The 19012-nt window shown below is 41.0% G+C and overlaps 1 protein-coding gene across 14 annotated transcripts in view; it reads left to right on the top strand.

The window, feature by feature from the left end:
- Nucleotides 1-19012, top strand: part of CELF2 (CUGBP, Elav-like family member 2) — a 1030042-nt gene that overhangs the window by 700583 nt on the left and 310447 nt on the right. The window contains exon 1 of one of the 14 annotated variants that reach the window (XM_019509589.1): nucleotides 9325-9399. The exons of the other annotated variants lie outside the window; for them this stretch is intronic. The gene's annotated coding sequence lies outside the window, so the exon portion shown is untranslated. Of the gene's footprint in view, nucleotides 1-9324; nucleotides 9400-19012 lie in introns of those variants that run through there. 14 annotated transcript variants of the gene reach the window in all.

The following is a 19012-nucleotide window of genomic DNA, read 5'->3' as shown; positions in this document are numbered from 1 at the left end:
ACAAAGTGCCCTGTTTTGGTGCCTGGCAAAATAAATTCTCTTTTACCCCAGTTGTAGAAGTTCTTCCTGACTTCTGAAACTTTTTCAAGATTTTAACATTTTTCCTGTGGTTTATCAAGGCAAAACCAAGACCTTTTCAAAAATCTGCATCAAAATGCTAGATATCAACCCAACTCAGAACACCCTAATAGTCTAGGCATCAGACCGAATGTGAGATACTCATGTTCAAGGCCCTAGTCTGAATCAGACAGAACAGGGGTTTGATTTGGGTCTCCCAATGTTCCCAGCGAGCATCCGAAGCAACAAATTATTTGTATTCTGGAGCTGTAGTCAGTATCTTTCTCCCCCTCCCTCGCCCTTTTCCATCCTGAACTTTTCAAAACTTTCCCAATGAACATTTTGGCAACACCGGCATATCCTTCAGAAAGTTCTCGTTTCAGTGGAGGACCATTAAGGGCCTGGGAGCCAAGATTTATGAGGAAAGGCTGAAAGAAGTAGGGCCATTTAGTCTGGAGAAGAGAAGACCAAGTCAAGATTTTATATCAGCCCTCAAATACCTGAATGGCAGTTACAGAGAGGATGAAGATGAGCTTTTCTCTGTGGCTGGGAGTAATGGCCTCAAGCTTTAGCAAGGGAAATTTAGGTTGGTGATTAGAAGGAACTGTCTGATTATGAGGGTGGCCAAGCAGTGGAACAGGCTACCTAGAGAAGCTGTGGACTCTCCATCCTTGGAAGTTTCCAAGAACGGGTTAGACAGACACTTGACTGGGATGTTTTAGTCAAAGATGATCCTGCCTTGAGCAAGGGGCTGGGCTAGATGGCCACGTGAGGTCCCTACTTTCCCATAATTCTATAAATCCACATTTCCCAAGTGGTTTAATCAAAACAAACTTTCACAGCTCTAGGAAAGCCATGTTTATTACAGGACCAGTGTATTTTGGATCGGAGAAACTAGAGTTTGTGTCCTGGCTCCTGCTGGCATATATTTTATATAGAATTTATTTCAGTCATCTCAACACACAAACTTGTTATTGCTGCAAGGGACAAAAGTGCCTTAAAAACCTGGATCCCTGTAGCCTAGGTATATCATAGGCCAGTGGGAAAGAGTTGCTACCTCCGATTTTAGAATAGAAAGAATGTTTGCTTTAAAGTATGCATGATGTTAAACAGAGCCACTGGGGATTCAGTTCTCTGCATGTGGTGGCCTTAGCACAGGAAGTACCATTAGCAGGTTGGAAGCTGAATATAATGCAGCAAGAGTGCTTAAATAGCTTGCATGTACCTTCTCTGTTATTTACACTTTGTTTTTGAGCAGCACAATCAACAAAGCTTTACAAAAGGGACAAGGTAGTTTCAAAATTAATTTAATAGTTTTATGGCCCAGGGTTTGTTTGGTTTTTTTTTTTTTGAAAGACCTCTGCCAAATGGGTATTTTTTGCCTTGTCTTCATTAGAAATTTCTGAATTTGTCTAAATTTGATTTTTGGAAAGTAGCAGTTCACAGTTCAAGAAAAAAAACAGACGCCTCAGTGATAATCAATCAGTTTTGCTCATAAACTGCCCTGTTTTATTGCAACTCTCCCCTATCTAAAAGTCGGAGAGCGAGCTTCATAATATCATTTTCTGGAATAGGGTAATTTACTGGGAACTGAAGAATTCAAAGATAAACTCAACTTGGGTGCTATTACCAGTGTTGTCCAGTATTGAAAAACGATGATGCTGGCCTGAAGACATCACAAAATATGGGCTGACAATCTTTTTTATTTGTCCTCAGGTGTCTGAACCTGTATGGAATACTAAAATGATGCTTTCAAGGTTCCCGTTTTGGCCCCCATGATTCAAAGTTAATATGACACTTGCATAATCTCTTCACTTCTTGACCTTGGGCAATAAGACATTTCAAACCAAACTCTAACCCTTTCAGACCAGAGGTGTAGCCAGGCACCTCTGTGCCCTGGGCAACTGTATGACGGCTGGGGCTATTTTTGTTCCCCCAACAGAACCCCCCCTCCAATTTCTGCCTCAGTCACCCCCCACCCCACCTCCAGCTTTAGTTACACTATTGTTTCACATTTGATTAAATAAATAAATAATAACGGTAAGAGTTGGCAGGACCATGTCTATTCCACAGGCAGGGACGTCGGAGAACAGCACACTACATCAGCAGAAAGGAAGTTAAAACCGTGGAAAAGTATTAATAACCCGCCTCCAATGTCTTCAGCTAAATGGAACCTTTGTTCAAGCTCTGCTTTGAAAGTCTGGAGTTAAGAGAAGGAATTATTACTAGTTTATTAATTTCCAACAGGATTTCAGCCCCACATTCGGTACGGATTGACTTGAATCCAAGACCAGGATATTTTTCCTCCATTCAGCATAAGGGGGAAAAAGCCTCTTGTCTTGGATTTGAGTACAAAGAGGGTGGGGGGGGTAGGCTTAGGGTCAGAGCTGCAGTTGCTACCTCTGACCCCCTCCCCAACCTGCTGCTACTGCCTCCCCCACACACACATGGGGAATGAGGAGGTAGCAGTGGGGTCAGGTGGTGGGAGTGGGGCACAGGCAGTGATGGGATCAAGTGATCAGTGGAGACAGGTGGCAAGGGACAGGGTTCAGGCCTCCTGGCCCCTGTCTGCCTCCCTACCACTGCTTTCTCCACCACAGCTGTAAAGGGAAGGGGGGGGGGCGGGAAGGAATTTTAAAACCATCTTCCAATAATTCATTCCTTTACATGTAAAATTGTAACATTTATAAATTTTCCATGTATAGAATTATTGGTGAAGTCCTCTTAAATTCAAAGTCATCTTGGGTTTGGTAGGGTATTTTTTTCAGGATTTTTTTTTTGTGGTACTTTTTTGCTTTTGCTCTTTGTGCTAAAACCAATTTGTCATTTATTTGGAAGAACCATCAATATAATTTGGTGCAAAGTACATTAATATCCATGCCCTTCGCAAAAGCATCCCAGGGAGCTTAGAAATATTAAATATAATCTTTAAAAGCCACATCAAAGGGTATATTTTTTCAGTTCTCATATTTAAAAAGGGCTACAACTTCTAAAATTGTAAGTGGGAGCTAGTGCCTTACAAGAGGAGCATAATTACAGAAAGCTTAGGAATCCACTGACTTCAATCAGCTCTGCAGAACAGTCGGATAATCAGCAGTTACTGATCTCAGGCCCCATTTTAAATACAGTTCTGCTAAACAGTTCTACTGCTGTCCTTGGTATGACATTCAGTAAGTTCATCAGTGCCTGGATTTGCATTTCCATACCACCTACTGTTTTCCCTTTGGGTCCCAAATCCATGATTCTCTCACATATTCTAAGAGGTAGTCTGTCGGCATGCACTATCTTGAAACTTTTCACCATTTTCCCTCCAAATTGTCACTTGTGTAATGAGTTCAATCCAAGTTTTCCACATTTGTTAAGGTTTAATCTCATTACCATTTCTTAGTCCTTTTTGTTGCTTTATAGCATTAAGAGGAACCATTATGGTTTGCTTAATTGCCATGTTGGAAATCCAGTTTTATTCATTATTACCATAATTAAAATAATATATTTGGATTTATGAAATACCCATCTGATTAGGTCAGAGGGAGGAGAAAATGCCCAGAGGGGAGCACATGAGAAAAACTGGAGCCCTTATTTTGCTTGTCTGGTCTCTACCTTTGTCATAAACTGTTGCTCCAGATTTGTCCAATATAATGTTTTTTTCTTAACCTTAGCAAAACTAAAGTGAATTCTTTTATGTTTTGTAAAAGTTCAGGGCATGTATCCATCCTCACATCAACAAAGAATTAAGCATGTGCATCTGTTAAACCACAAGAGTACTTCCATGGACTGAGTTGGGTTGTATGGAAGGTTTTGCTTGCCATTAAAATTAAGACTAAAGAGTCCCTACCTTTATTCACCCTAGATCCATGTATTGCTGTTGTTCCATAAAGTCTTAGGGATGTGGGGAGCCTGCTCTGACATGCTGGAAATCCAACATGTCAGAGTAGGCTTGATTAATCGAGTCTTCTGGAGCACGAAAATTGACATGTTCCGCATGCGTCATGTGTATCGGCATCCCTGTGCTGACAAAATGGCAGCGGGGCGTTTTGAAATAATCCACATCCCAGCACATGTAAAAATGTCCCTAGTTACCTCTCCTTTCCCTCCACTGTTAGTCAGATAATAGTCAAAGACCTATGTGCCTTCTCTGAATATGATTCAGTTAAATAGCTCTATTTCTGCACTTCTTGACTCTGCTGATTATTCGTATAACTCCTGGATTTAGCTGTGCAAGTTAAGCAGTGGAACTTGCTCCATCCTCAGAGATTTAAATTGAACAAAAAAGCAACTGATAACAAAAAAAAGAGAGTTTATAGGAGGCACTTTATTGCCATAGTGGACCTTCAAGTCCCAGGGAATAGCTTTCACTATGAAGAACATTCAGACTCTTAGCCCTTTCCCTTGCATGGCCAACCTTGATACCATGCGTCAGTTGGAAATGGATCACAACAGTAGAAAGGAGCAGGCTGCAACATGTTGAGTTGTAGCAAGAGATGGGGAGAGGCTTCGACACTTTCCTTTCTCTTTTGCAAACACTTGCAGTGCTTCACCTAGCAGCCAAGGGAGTCAATAGTGAGACTTGGGATCAAGGTATCAAAGAGTAAACAAGTAAATAAACTTGCACGGCTAATTCCACGCAGAGCAAGGCATTTGGCGGCCTTAAGCAGTGAGAGAGAACAAATGACAAGACTGGAGTGTATTACAAGCTAAGGGATTTGTTTGTAAAATAAAAAGTATCGGGCTCTTTTCCTTCCGCTTCCTTATTTCTGAACATTGTGGCTAAGTACAATCAAAAAACTTGAGGAGCAGATAGTGCAGCCCATGGCTGCAAAGCATCCTGGGATGCTGGGGGACCGTGAGTTAACTTAAATAAGGAGGGGATCATGGACAGAAGTTCCATAAACCAGTTTGATATAAATCAGTTAAGTCTGATACTGTATTCCAACTGGGTTTTTCTTTAACTTGTTTCGGCCATTTTTTAAAGCAGTTTATGTGCACTGAACTTCTGTTCTGTTACAGGTTTAAGTCACTTAAACAAGTTTATGCACAACTTCGGTCCCTAGCCTGAGGGTTCACTTGTTTCATATTCCTTCCACCAAAACCAGCCTTCCTTTTCTACCATCAAGCCTACGCTAGCTAGGAAGAAATTCTAGTACCCTAACAATTCAGACCTGCCTAGAAAGAAGCAATCACTGAAAAGCTTCCATTCCTCAGCCCAAGACCCTGTAAAAGAGAGCTGGAAAAAGAGGCACGGCCAGAGGCAAAGTGAGACTGGGCACTCAATACAGTTTAAGCAAGGGCTGTGGTCTGTTGAGAAAACAAAGGATCTGGTTCACCATGGCATTAATCCAGTTTTCAGTGAAATTATTGTTGATACTGTTTGCACCACAGTGACACCCAAATGATTCATTTTGGATTGGAGCCAGAATATCCAAAGAGCTCTAGTGCCCCCAAATTGCTTCCAGTTCAAATACAATTGACATTAAGCTAATCTAGTGCAGCAGGCCCAAGAATGAGATGAACTACATGAACTGCAGAGAAGCAAAATGTTAGCAGCAAAAGGGGGTGGGGGAGGGAGACCTACTTATACATAGACGTTTTGTAGGTAAAAGCCCCACTAAAGCTTCCCCTTTTTTTAATCAGGGGTACAACTTAATGAAATTACATAACCTCTGCAACGGAAAGGCTTCAAAAGCGATCAGCCACAGCTGAGACTGCATCATGGTGATTAGCAAACAGTTGAGCCAAGCAGATCAGAGTAACATCTGCATAGCAGTGAAAATATAAGCCACAGTGCTAAAAACAATCAATCCAGGAGGCAGCACATAAGCACTGAAGAACACAGGACATAGACCAGAACCCTGTGGCCCACTAGAGTACAAACTATGTGGATCAAATGCAAATGTGTTCATAAATACAAGATGAGAGTGTTGAGACTGAAAAGAGTCAAACCCAGCAAAGGCTGTCCCAGGGAGCCCCTCAATGGGTCCATAATTGGAAGGAACTGAACTCCAAATCCACTGCCCTATTATGTTACCCCCTAGTGTCATCTCTTGCCAAAGGGAGCTGTAATTTTTATGAATGCCTTGAAATGCAGCCAGGTAATTACCTGCAGGAAAATTTCATTTCACTAAGCGTTAATCCATAGTGAGAGAGTGAGGAAAAGGAAAAACAAGTTTAATAGCATGATAAACAACCAGTGTGCCATAGAATCCTTATAATGGAAACCCTGGGTGTGGCCTGATAGGAGGTATTTTGCTTGAATGAGCCTTAAATCCAAGGAGAATGGCTTGCTTTCTGTGAGTGCACACAATGCCTACATATGCGAGCAACCTTTTTTTTAAGAGCTATTCCTGAGCTACTAGAAACTGGGTTGGAGCATCATAGGCCTGGTAAAAACACCACTGATTGTCAGATTGTTACTCGTCATTTTTCAGCAACCAAAAAACATAAAATCTCTGCTGGAGAGGCTGTTTCCCAAAGTCCCTTCTCCGATTTGTTTATTTATTTTAGTTACTACCGTTATTTGCTGCATTCCAGAAACGACTGACATTTACAGGTTGGGCAGGATTGGAAAGATTTCATTTGCTTTAAACGCTGATTGTGAACAAAGATATGTTTTTTTCCCTGTCTGTTGGCTTTCCATTTCAGCTTTGATGTCTCATGCAAAATAGATGAAACAATGTAAAAATTCTCTGAATGGTTTGGGGGAGTTTAATCATTTGTCTTACGGGGGTTGCTTTTTTTTTTTAAATGCTAATACAACACTTATTATGATTCCACGACCACTGGAGAGTTTGACATTATCACATTAGTTGCTAATGTATAAATGCAACATTAATGTACTAGAATTAAAACGCTGTATACCGACCTACCCTTAGCTCAGCCATTAAAAATACATTAATGTTCTTTTCCTTCCAAATTGGCCGTTATATGTAATTTATTCAGCAATAACTGTGTGTGTGTGTGTGTGTGTGTGTGTGTGTGTGTGTGTGTAAAATCTGATGCACTATATTTTTGGTGTGTGTGTGTGTGTGTGTGTGTGTAAAATCTGATGCGCTATATTTTTGGTGTTATTTTTGAGAAAGTTAAAGTCCAAAACAGGTCTGCTAGGTTCTGTCTGGGTCCCTGTCACATTTTTTGCAAGTTAATTCACCCTATATAACTCAATAGACCCAGGTGTAAAATGAGTACATTGTCTACCTCACACAGAGATTGAGCCTTAATTAACAGATGTTTGCAACTGCATTCTGACCCTAATAAGAATTGCATGGTGCAACTGCAATATATCACTTATGAGGAGTAAAACTGACACTCGGTGCATAAGAGTGACAGATCTGGGGGGGGAGGGGCTTAAGTATCTTATTTAGATGGTGTTTGAAGAAGGTGGAGTCTGTGATGACAAAATCATCTCCCATGTGATTGCCTTTTTTTCTTCTTCCTGTGCAGCTATGGTTCTAAAGCCTTGAAAAGCAAGTTGAATAAAAGGACGGCAGCAACTGCAATAGGCATGTAGCGGCACACTTTCCAATAGCAGCTGTCAGGACACAGGCAATGGAAAATGCAATGAAGTATATACACTATAGGAAAATTTGGCCTTGAGCAGTAGGCTTTCATTTCAGTCATTTTACCTCTTTATATACTGCAAATACTTAAAAATGAAAGAAAAAAAATGATGTTGCTGCTGAATACTGAAAATCTAGAAATGTTCCGTGAATAATTGGGATAGATGTGGGTTAGAAAGCACAAATGTTGCATTTGGAGAGCTTGGCTTTTATCTGATTAAGAACCACGTGTTTCCTCAGATGTGAGCGACCGCAGATGCAGTCAGTTGCAGTTTCCCCTTTTTCATATAAACGAGTTTCACTAGGATTGCACAGATCAGAAGTCGAAAGTAAAATGTGTGCGCATATAAATTTATGACTTTTTACCTTGGTTTCATTGGAAATCTTCGGTTCAGATGTTCATCATTTTACAGTGAAGCCCAAACATTGCCCTTATTGTACTTGTAGCATATTTTACATATGTCTTTTGATTATAACATGAGATAATATGGTGGATAAATAGTTCCAGAGCTATGTGTGGAGGTCTCTCCAAAGACTTGAAATATAGAAATGCTAGCATGATGGAGGAGATAGATAATGAGATTTCAAATCCAGCCTGGGTTGAGCACAACTGAAGACGTTGCTGTGCGGAGGCTTCTATAAAATAATTTGGTGGTCTCAGTTGTTCCAGTTAAACACGCAAATGCATTTGGCACGCACTTCAAGAGCTGCCTCCAAGGCAAGCTGGGGTATGTTTGTAGGCCACATACAGTAGTTTACACAGCCTCTGGCCATGCTGTATTTGATCTGTGACTAAACAGAGCATTCTTCTACAAAACTCTCATTCCTACACCACACTACGTCCTGTTGAAAAGAAAATGAGCCTATACAGGCTGCTATCCACATCTACTTTGGCACTTCTTCCCTAAAACAAAGCTTAATTATCACAGCCCCTTGTCTGATATTTTCTTCCTTTATTTCCTCCACTGATTGTCTGGAATCGTGATAACTAGGGCTTGAATGCCAAGGCTAAAACGTGCATTCAATTAGAAGACAACTCTCGACTGACCTACATAACAGTTCATTCATGAGATAATGTGACCTGCAGTCATAGAGATAAAAGTCAGTTGATTGAGTTGGTTTGGCCGTGCACACTGCAAACTCTCCAGTGATTGGGGAATCATCTAAAATTAGACTCGGCTTCCCATTACCGAGAGAGCTTTGCAGATCCGTCTGCTTCAGTCATGTTTCTTTTATGAAATGGTCATCAGAATTTGTCACATTGCAATCCTTTAATGCTTAACTTTATTAGCACGAAGCACTTTGGTATCAAATGAAATGAATGATTAAGTGAGTTATATTTCAGGTTTGCTCCTGTTTCAAGGCTCCTGTGAAAAGTATTGCACATTATTAACCACTTCCTTTTGAGAGTGGCAAAATGGTGGTTTTGTAGCTGAATCTAGTGGTGCATATCAAGCCCAGTTACTACTATGCAGTACATTAGTCTTTTTTTCATCAAGTTCATTACATTTGTTTAACAAAGTGCAGGAAGTCTTTTTTTTCAGGGTCTTGCTGAATAGTTTTACAACAGCAATCATCTCAAAGCACTTTGCTCATGGGGGGAGGGAAATGCTAACCAACGAGCGTGTGGTTTTAGCCTAACGCTTAAGTGTCATTTTTATATGACTAAACCACAAAGGAAGCTCAAAAAGGTTTCAGGTCTGATAGAAATGTGTACAAGTAGGCTCATAAAGTAGAAGGGTGCTGAGAAGAGAGGATCTCTCACTCCCAGGCCTGAGGGGATTGTAAGGTACTTTAATAATTTTCTTATCCTATCTACTATATTGTCTGGAAAGGCATTTGAACTGCGTGCTATGGGGACCTGATTGCAGGAGAGGCCAAGTGTGCTTTTAGAGGGTGTCGTGGAAAACTGTAGCTTGTCAAACCAAGGCCCGGGTACCGTTCCTCTGAAATTCAGCCACACTTAGCAACTGAGCAACGTTTGTAACAGGAAGAAAAGAACAGACATTTTGTAAGGGGCCTTTGGGGTGATTCTTCTAAAATGCACTATATCCTTAAAGCATTGGACCGCCCTTTAAAAGTCTTTCCCATGAACAGATGTACCTGATTCTTTTTTTTTAAAGTTTATTTAAAAGATGCATGTATATTCTTATGGTCTTTACGTTGCTTTTTCCTTCCCTCCCTGTCCCCCCCATCCCCTTTTGATTTCTCAGTGGCTTGCTTTTACTTGTACATTGCAACAGTGGTGATTCACCAGAGAGGGAAAAAACCCCACCACAAAGCAAAGGAGTTAAGTTTGTCTCAGTAATTAGCCTACTTAATTGTACAATAGAAAGTATTGGTCAGATTATTTTCTGCTTTGCTCTGGTACGTTGGAGTAAATTAATGAGACAGGAACAGCTCCAAAAGCAAAGCAAAAGTGTCCTTTTTTACCTTAGTGTTCCCAGTAACACTAAACTAACCATCTGAAAGAGCTGAAGAGGAGAAAAAAGGCTCTGGATTTGTTTGTTCAGTCTGTTTTGCTTTGTGCATTTGACAACACTTTTTATTTAGTCTGTTTCTCATATTATTTGGGTCCTGAATGAAAAGTGCTGTTGTGAAGTGGCCATAATCGACAGAAGAGCTCTGTGGAGGGCGAGGAGGACGGGGGGCAGGTGTAATACCTAAAACTAACTTTTAATTCTGGTTGTTTTTTTTTTCTTTAACTGACAAGATTGCAGACAGGTAATGACAGTATTGTGTGTTAGAAAGTTTTTTATGTTCCTCACTAGCATGCTTTGTGTTACGAATGAGACTAAAAAGACCTTCTTTGCCTAGCAAAATGAAAGCTGAGAGATTGTATGATGGCTGTCTATAAAAACCTTAGGGGTAAACACCGCAGGAGGGAGAAGAGCTGTTGAAGCTATAGGACAGTACTGCCAGAAGAACAAAAGTATAGAGACAGACCTCAAAGATGTTTAGGTGGGTAGCCATCAAGTCATAAGTTTATGATCTAGGCTCCCAGTCTGAGAAGAGGGGCAAAAAACCACTAATTTTAAGATGGAGCTTCATAGATTCATAGGTTGTAAGGCCGGAAGGGACCTTGGAAGATCATCGAATCCAGTCCCCTGCACCAGGCAGGGAGGATAGCTGGGGGTCAGGTGACTCCAGCGGGGGGGCGACTGTCCAGTCTCCTCTGGAAGATCTCCAGGGTGGGCAATTGCTTGATGAATAAGATTTGAAACACGTGTTTTCCTACGATAGCAGGGGGATAGACTCTAACTCACTAAATCCATTCCCCTCCTGTGTTTCACAAAAGACCAACAGTTAAGGGATGTTGGGGGGGTGGGGGTGGCACCTGGCAGCTTAAAATTAGGGAACAGATTGAGCCAGGAAATGTATGATGTCTAGTCAACACGTTGCTTTTTTTGTCCTAGGTAAACAATGGCTCTCCATTAGCTCCTGGTCCGCTTGCAAAATCTATTTATCCTCATAACACCTCTGCGAAAGTGTCATTATGCCCCTTTCCCAGATGGGAAGCTATAATGCAAAGAGATTAGGAGTGCATCTAGAGAGCAATCCAAAGAGGAAATTGAAGCTGGTTTCAACTTGCCTGAGCTCGCTTTAAAATAGCTAGCTTTAGTATTGCTAGCAGCAGCAGCATGGGGACTCTTGCAGCCTGTGCTGAACCAGCGTTAGGGCAACTGCTCCTCACACTTCGCTAGTCTAAAGTGAGCTTGCGTGCGTCTACAGCTGCAGTACAGACGAGTCTTGCTCAAGGTTACACAAGAAATCTTCTGCTGACCAGGGACCTGAACCTGCCTCTGCCATCTAAGAGGCTTCTGACCTAATCACAGATCCTCTCGCTGTAATGCCGTTGTGGGGCCTGCTGAATATTTTGAATGCAGCTTTCTTTTCAGGATGATAAATTCTGTTTTGTTGGCAACTTGAATGCTAATAATTAGCAAATTACTGGGAAACATCAGGCTACAGAGCATCCACCAGCCCCCAGGTCAAAGTGCAAAAGCTACATTTTTTCCCCCCATACTCTTAGCCCTTTTCTACTCTTAACCTTATCCTGCTAAGATAAGGTTACAGCCCTGAGGATCTTCAAATATATGGCTCCTTAGCGGGAGCTTGTATTCCAGCTACAATATCTCTTTTCAGGACTTAAGCCTAAATAATTAATGTGAAAAAAATGAGTCTTGTAAAATTGCCTTGTAAATTTCCTGGCTCAGGTGGACAATATCTGTTCACTTGCTCTGTATTATAATTGATGATGAAAAAAATCGAATGATGTTTAACTCACCTCTGACAAGTCGGCAAGTAGCATTTTGTGAGGCTGATATGGAAGGGAATACATATTTGAACAGGTCTTTTTACAAACTGATTTGTCTTCCAGGCTGCATCATGCTGTATTATATTTTAATCAAATACAGTTTATTCCCTAGACCTTTTGGGTTGGTAGAAACCACAATGCCAGCCTCTTGTGGAATAGCCCCTAATGGTGGTTGACAAGGCCTGTTGTAAAAACATACACACAATATTTACTTCCAACCTTCTTGGAGTTTCCTTTGGAGTCATTAGTATGTCCTGAAAATCTGCAAACGCACACTTGTCAAAAAAATCACTGTAAAAAATGTTAGTCGGATATTCTTGTCAAATATAGAGTTTAGGGTTTCATTGCAGAGAGTTGGTAACTAAGCTATAACTAACTAAATTTACATCCAAGTGTAAATGCAATTGAATTAGACACAGCGCTGACCCAACACCCAGGAGCTGTGAGATGCTTAGGATGTAAACGTGAGTCTTAATTGAGATTTGACAGGGATCCCGGGTCTCTCTAATATGCTGAATTGAAAGACTCTGGTCCTGAACACAAGGGTCTTCATAGTCCAGGTCTTTTTTCTGTTGCTTGAACACACCTCAATGTGAAATTAATAATGAGTACTGTTGATACCATCCATTATTTTAAGAGACAGCAGTATAACAGAATGTGATTAATAAGAGAGAACTCAATATCTGTTAGGACTGCTAGATGTTGATGTGGGTTTCACTCTGTTGTTACGAATGCAAGGGTAGTACACAAAAAAGAAGAGGAAAGTAAATTTCTATGTATTCTTCCACTTTCAATTTTAAACTGAGGGAACAAATGGCTGCTTTGTCTTCCTCCAAGTTATTTTCTCAAATGTGGGCAGTGAATTGGAAGAATTAGGCACAATGCTACCCTCTTAATTGACCTTACAAAAGATGTAATGAATTTTTAGGGACATTCCAGGTAAGAGGAGTCCTGGTAGAAGTCCACTGACTTCAGAAGAGGGTCGAATTCAGATCTGTGGGGTAAATGGGAAGGTTGTTGTCGCTTTTTTCAGAGTTATGTTCACAAAGGTTAACAGCACATTGTCAAATCGTCCAATATTCGGTGTCGACCTAATGCTTTGGGGTCAGAGGGAAAGCAGAATATTTTCCAAGGATTAAAAAGACCTCCAGACTGCATTCCAGGGGACGCTGTGCTCTGCCAGGTACATTGCTGTATCCACGAGAGAGCACACAGGCAGTGCTACTCCTTGGAGGAAATGCAGAAGTCAAGCTCTTAATGATAAAATATAGTGTAAGCATATAAAACACTGTTGTTCTTCTCCATTGTCTATGAAGTATCGAGTAGAGGTAACCTGGTAGAAAGCTTCATAGAGCAGTAACTCCACTAGCCAAACACCACACACTGTCACTGGTTTGCATCCTCTCCTAGAAAGCATTCAAACAAAACATAAATTATTTGCTAAGTCATTGAGATGCATGAAATCTGAAATAAGTTTGAGCTTGTGTATGGTGCACCAACAGGCCAGTGCTTTCGGTAAGGCCCAGCCATTTCTGCTTTTCTTTTTTCTCAGGTTGTGAAGAAGCTTCTAAATGCAAACGGGTTTGTGATTTCACTGACTGTAACGGCCTGCCAAAAAGGACAGTGCAGAGAAGGTGTCGGACTGTGAAGTCCAATGCTGTTTTTAAAAGGGTCAGTCTTAACTGTGTCTCTGCTCTGCTCTTTCTATCTCGTATTTGCCCAGGCACAGAGATGGACTGATGTAATACTCTTAGGGGTTATTTTTTCATGTTGACCTCTAGAAACTGTATCCAGATAAATCAGTTCCTGTACCTACAAGTTAGGGTTTCCTATTGATGCATTTTCCTCCTTTGTTTAATAGTAGCACTTCGTTGCTTAACAGTAGTATTTATCTTTTACTGTGTTGGCACTACTTTTTTTACTATCTTTAAGCCCTGTGCCTAGGTATCATTAGTCCCTGGATGCCACTGCTATCTTGCTATCAGCAAGAGCTATCTGTATATTAAAATGTAGATTTGCAAGCTAGATGTTAGCTTACAAATTAGATCACTCTAGACATGATGTGATAATGCTGTTCAGTAGTGCTCGTAACCCAAGAATGGAAAGCAGACTGCACCAAGCTCTGCTTGGTTTATGTAACACCACTGTCTCCTGCCGGACCTAAATGAATTATTTGAGAATTGTGGTGATTGGTGAAATCTGACTGGGCTTATTCAAGTGACTTATATGGAGCAGTCATCCGTCCAGGCCCATCTTGGACCATACAAAGCACAACCTGAAATAATTGTGTTGTAAAGAGAAAAAGAAACAGGTCCTTCATTTTACAGTCCTGCAATGGGGCTGATAAATCAAATTATGTCAAAAATGCAGAAAGGAAAAAGATACAAACCAAGCCCTTGTAGCCATTGTCTTTACTTGCACAGCTACATGACCTAGCTCACCTTGACACCTGCCACTTGCATGGCCAGCTGCTGTTGATTGAGTCAGATGCTCAATTAGGTCTCCTCTGAAAGATATGAGGCAGAGGGTATCTGTGAGAAAATGAGGGGGGAAGATGAATGGGTTATGTTGGCCTGCATAAAAGCATCAGTTTGTATACTCTCTACTGAGCGGAAGCTAAATTTTTAATCAAGCTGCTGTTGATTGAACCCTTCCAGTACAAGCAGGGTAAGTTTTCTAAAGGATTTCATTCAGAGTAGTTTATCAATCTTTTAAAAAGTGATAGCAAATGCTATTACTTACTGTCCATCTCTAGTGTTTCTCAAGCATCCCCCTGCAAGGTAGGCAGCATTCTGCAGGCGTAGCAGTAATCTGAATGCAACAAATCCATACCTGGAAACCACAGATGTTGAAAGCTGAAAATCTGAAGGTGCCGTATGTTTCCTGTAATTGAAAGCAGGTGCCCTGAAGGAAGCAGAGACTTTTTTCCATTTTATGAAGTATCCAGTGCCAGCAGAGGCAAAATTCATTAGTACTCTCAGAAGCTTCATTCATTAGTACAGGATAGTGAAGATTAAAAATGCTGTTTTATGAGAACTGAGAGAGCCTAGATTAGCGTTCACCACTGTAGGAAAAGATCTGAGAGAGACAGTCCTTACCCAAAGACCCTAAAATGCAGGTTAACAATTCAAGATTCAACACGTGGGGAAAGGATAAGGCTGACTAGGTAGCAGTATTTTGGGTAGACTTGAAGGCACATTTTGTTATTTGGGGCATGTCTCCCCACTTCCCAGGAATAGTTGTTCCCTCCCAACTGCACTAAAACGAGCAGCTACTTAGAAATGCGAAGAAGATGTTCAGTCTTGCACATCATCATTAAGGGAGCTTAAAACAGCAAGCAGGCCACTGCCCATCAGCAGTCAAGCTATGTTAGGCGGTGCCACCTTCTACTTGTTTTCTTGACTTCCTCCACCCGACCCTGGAGCTCAGTTCATCCACATATGGGAATGTGGGAAGAATCTATTCTTTTCTCATAAACTGGTAATAAGAATATATAGGTTAGGTATATATATCTATCATGTGTGTGCATGTATTTATATATATATAGTTATTTATAATGTTATAAATATACTATAGGATTTGCCAGTCCAGTGATTCAGCCTGGTAAATGGGAATGAGAATGCAAATCAGGCACTTCTAAATTCTCAGTGGAGAAATCATTTCACTTCTTTTTGCCTTAGTTTACTGTGCCTCAGTGAAATGGAAGCAATAATCAGAAAGGTATTATGAAGATTATTTAGTCATTGGTTTATGGAATACACGGTACAAACACTAAATATTAGGATACCGATAAATTAGCTAATTGAGCCTGATCTCCAACCTGATCAGGATTTTCAGTCTCTGACTGTAAACTTCATCCTTCCCAAACTTCATGAATGCCTTCAGACAATTTAGTGGTAGAGATAGGAGAAGCTGGAATTCTTTCCTGGTTCCTACAGCAGTCAGCTTACATCCTCAATCATAGTAGCTAATGCTCAGCAGACACATTTAGAAATGTTTTTGGTCAAAATGTTTTCTATCCCTTTTATAGAAATAATGGAACCTAATAGAATCTCACCATAGACTGAGAGTGACCACAGTCCCCTCTCCACCAAAAACATTAAACTGAGGTTCAGCAAGTGAAGGCTGGATTATATTCATTAGACCAGTGGCACCCAAGCTCCCAGCCCTACATGCCAGATGAGTTGGTGGAGGTCAGTCTGTGGGCCAGATCTCATGCATGGTTGGTCTGCACATGCTATCCAGTGGACCAACCTGGCTCTGTACACTGCCCTGACCTGGCACGCTGGATCCAGTCGCACATCAGCCCAACCGACCCCATACACTGGTGCAATCTAATACACAGGGCCCTGTTATCCAGCCTGCGGGACTCCCATGGGGCTGGAAATTTCCCAGTGCCAAATTTCTGGACTTTTGGGGAGCCCCATGCAGTGGATGACACACTTCAGTGGGCTTGAGGTTGAGCACCACTCCACTACATTCATCAGTGTGTGGCACTCTACAGTCAGTTCTAACAAATGACCTTTCAAAAGTGTGTGGTGCTTTTACACATGCTGTGTTTTCTATTCATGTTGTCAACAAGTTCTCAAATTCGGTAGTGGGTAGCTATCATGGAGATTTCATAAATATCATAGATGTTAGGGCTGGAAGGGACCTCGCAAGATCATCAGGTCCATCCCCCTGCCCAAAGGGCAGGAAGTCAGCTGGGGCAAAATGACCCCAGCAAGGTGAGCATCCAGGCATTTCTAGGACATATTCAAAGTAAGTGCCTGCACCACTTCCAGGGAAAGTCTATTCCAGACTCTGGAGGCTCAGACAATAAAGACGTTTTTCCTTATGTCCAGTCTAAAATGGTCTTCCAGCAGTTTGTGATCGTTAGACCTTGTCTTCCCTTGGGGGTGCCCTGGTGAACAGATGTTCTCCCAGTTCCTGATGCACACTCCTTATGTACCTATAGGCTGCCTCCTGAGCCTTCTCTTCTCCAGGATGAAGAGTCCCATGCCTCTCAGCCTCTCCTTATAAGGCCTGCTCCCTTGACCTCTAATTATGTGTGTGGCTCTCCTCTGGACTCTCTCAAGCATCTCCACGTTCTTCCTAAAGTGTGGAGCCCAGAATTGGATGCAGTACTCCAGATATGGCCTCACCAAGGCCAAGTGAAGTGGGAGGATGATTTCTTGGGTCTTGCTTGAGATGCATCGGTAGATGAAAGCCAGAATTTTATTTGCTTTGCCGACTGCGGCATCGTATTGGTGGCTCATGTTCATCCTGTGATCAGTCATGACCCCCCAAGTCTCTTTTGGTCAAGTGTAGCACTGCTGATCCTATAAGTGTGATGTGGATTCTTTCTTCTGAGGTGGAGCACCTTGCATTTCTCTGTAGAGAGAGCCCCATAAACTCAACCTGAAAAAAGTAGAAAGTCCTTAGTCACTATTACACTATGGATGTGAACTGCAGGTTTTGCTGGGGAAAGTGGGGTTTATTTGAATGCCTTTGAATTCATTGCAAACTTGTCTGCCTTAAAGTAGGGTCCTACATCTATATGTTGGCACCCAAAGAAAGGGTCTGTTTTTGAGGGGTGCCACTATTTGTTCATCTCTTTTGAAAATGAGGCTCCTTGCGTAAGTACATTAATATGAAATTAAGACCTCAGCTATAGCCATTTAAAATAATAGCTGCTTAATGTGCATTAAACTTAATCCTTCAATCTAATAGGCATTTTTCACACAGGAAAGAAAGATGTGTCCTTTTCATATACATAAACCACTGATATAACTTAAAGTTGGAAGCAAAAGCCAAAGATAAGAAGAATCAAAGCCTAGTGACTAGAGCAGAGAGTTGGGGCACAGGAATCTGGAATTTTATTCCTATTTCTGCTACCAGTATACTGTGGGATGCACTAAGGGCAAGTCAGTCAATCTCTTACTAGCTTATTTTTCCCATTTATATAAAATGTGGGTAATACCTCCCAGGGGTAGCAAAATTCTAAGTTCCTTCATGTGCATAAATTACTTGAGATTCACTGATGTAAGGCACTATGGAAAAACAAAGTATTATTATGATTAGCATTATGTTTGTTCTTAAAATTGAAATTTTTTGGCATACATGGCATAAAAGTATAGAACAAGAGCTGAAATTAGTAACAGTTGTCTGCAAGCCACACTGTTTCATGTAAAACATTTTAGGCACGCATCTCTGGAAGGCATATAAACATTTCTATTTAATCTTACAAATTATTTCCTTTTCTAATGTACATTGCAAAGAGAGGAAAAAAGCTTTGAATTTTTATAGTTTGTGTATTTGCATGCAGTAAGGACTGTCTGTGTATTCCTTCTGCCTGTGTTGACTAGCTATCTTCTGTCTGCTTAAAGATTTTTACAATTTAATACAATTTACAAGCTTGAAGTCAACAGACATCAATAATTACTATACAACAGTATCTAGGAAAATAGCTCCATGGTGACTGTTCTCTGTTGAGCACTTTTGTTGCAACGGCTGCATGTAGGACTATAACAACAAGTGACAAATCTTAGTTGTACTGAGTGAACTCTCATGCACTGTCTATCTATTCCAGCACATCAAAAGTTCATAAATATTCTGTGTGTGTGTATGTGTGCATGTGTGAGATCCATAGGGTTTGCTAATGATACCCTGAGTAAGAGAGCTAGGATTGTAAAGCCTTCTCAGAAAATTTCATCATAGTAATACCAAGTGCTTTTTCCAATACAAATGTCAGTCTCTTAAATGATGGAGTTTCCTCTGCTTCCCCTGGGAGATTATGCCAGTTTTATAAATATCACTGTTAAAAATGTTTCCTGATGTCTGGCATAAGTCACTTACCTTGAATCACTATTTACCGGTCTGTATTAAAGAGACTCCATGCTGGTGATGGAGGTTATACCACTAGATCCCAATATAGGATTGAGGGTTATTTTCCTTTCTTTAATTTTTCCCATGTGTTTTTGGTTAGACCAAGTAGTACCAGTCTGAACAAATCTTATTTGGGGGTTGTATGTGGAGGGGAAACAATCAAGGGTGTGAGGTTGTCATTTCAATGTGACTGACAGTGTCTTCATGGTTCGGACGT

The sequence above is a fragment of the Gavialis gangeticus genome, unplaced genomic scaffold, assembly GCF_001723915.1.
Source record: "Gavialis gangeticus isolate Ggan-Ray unplaced genomic scaffold, GavGan_comp1, whole genome shotgun sequence".
Classification (NCBI taxonomy): domain Eukaryota; kingdom Metazoa; phylum Chordata; order Crocodylia; family Gavialidae; genus Gavialis; species Gavialis gangeticus.
This window is presented reverse-complemented; position numbering and strand designations above follow the sequence as displayed.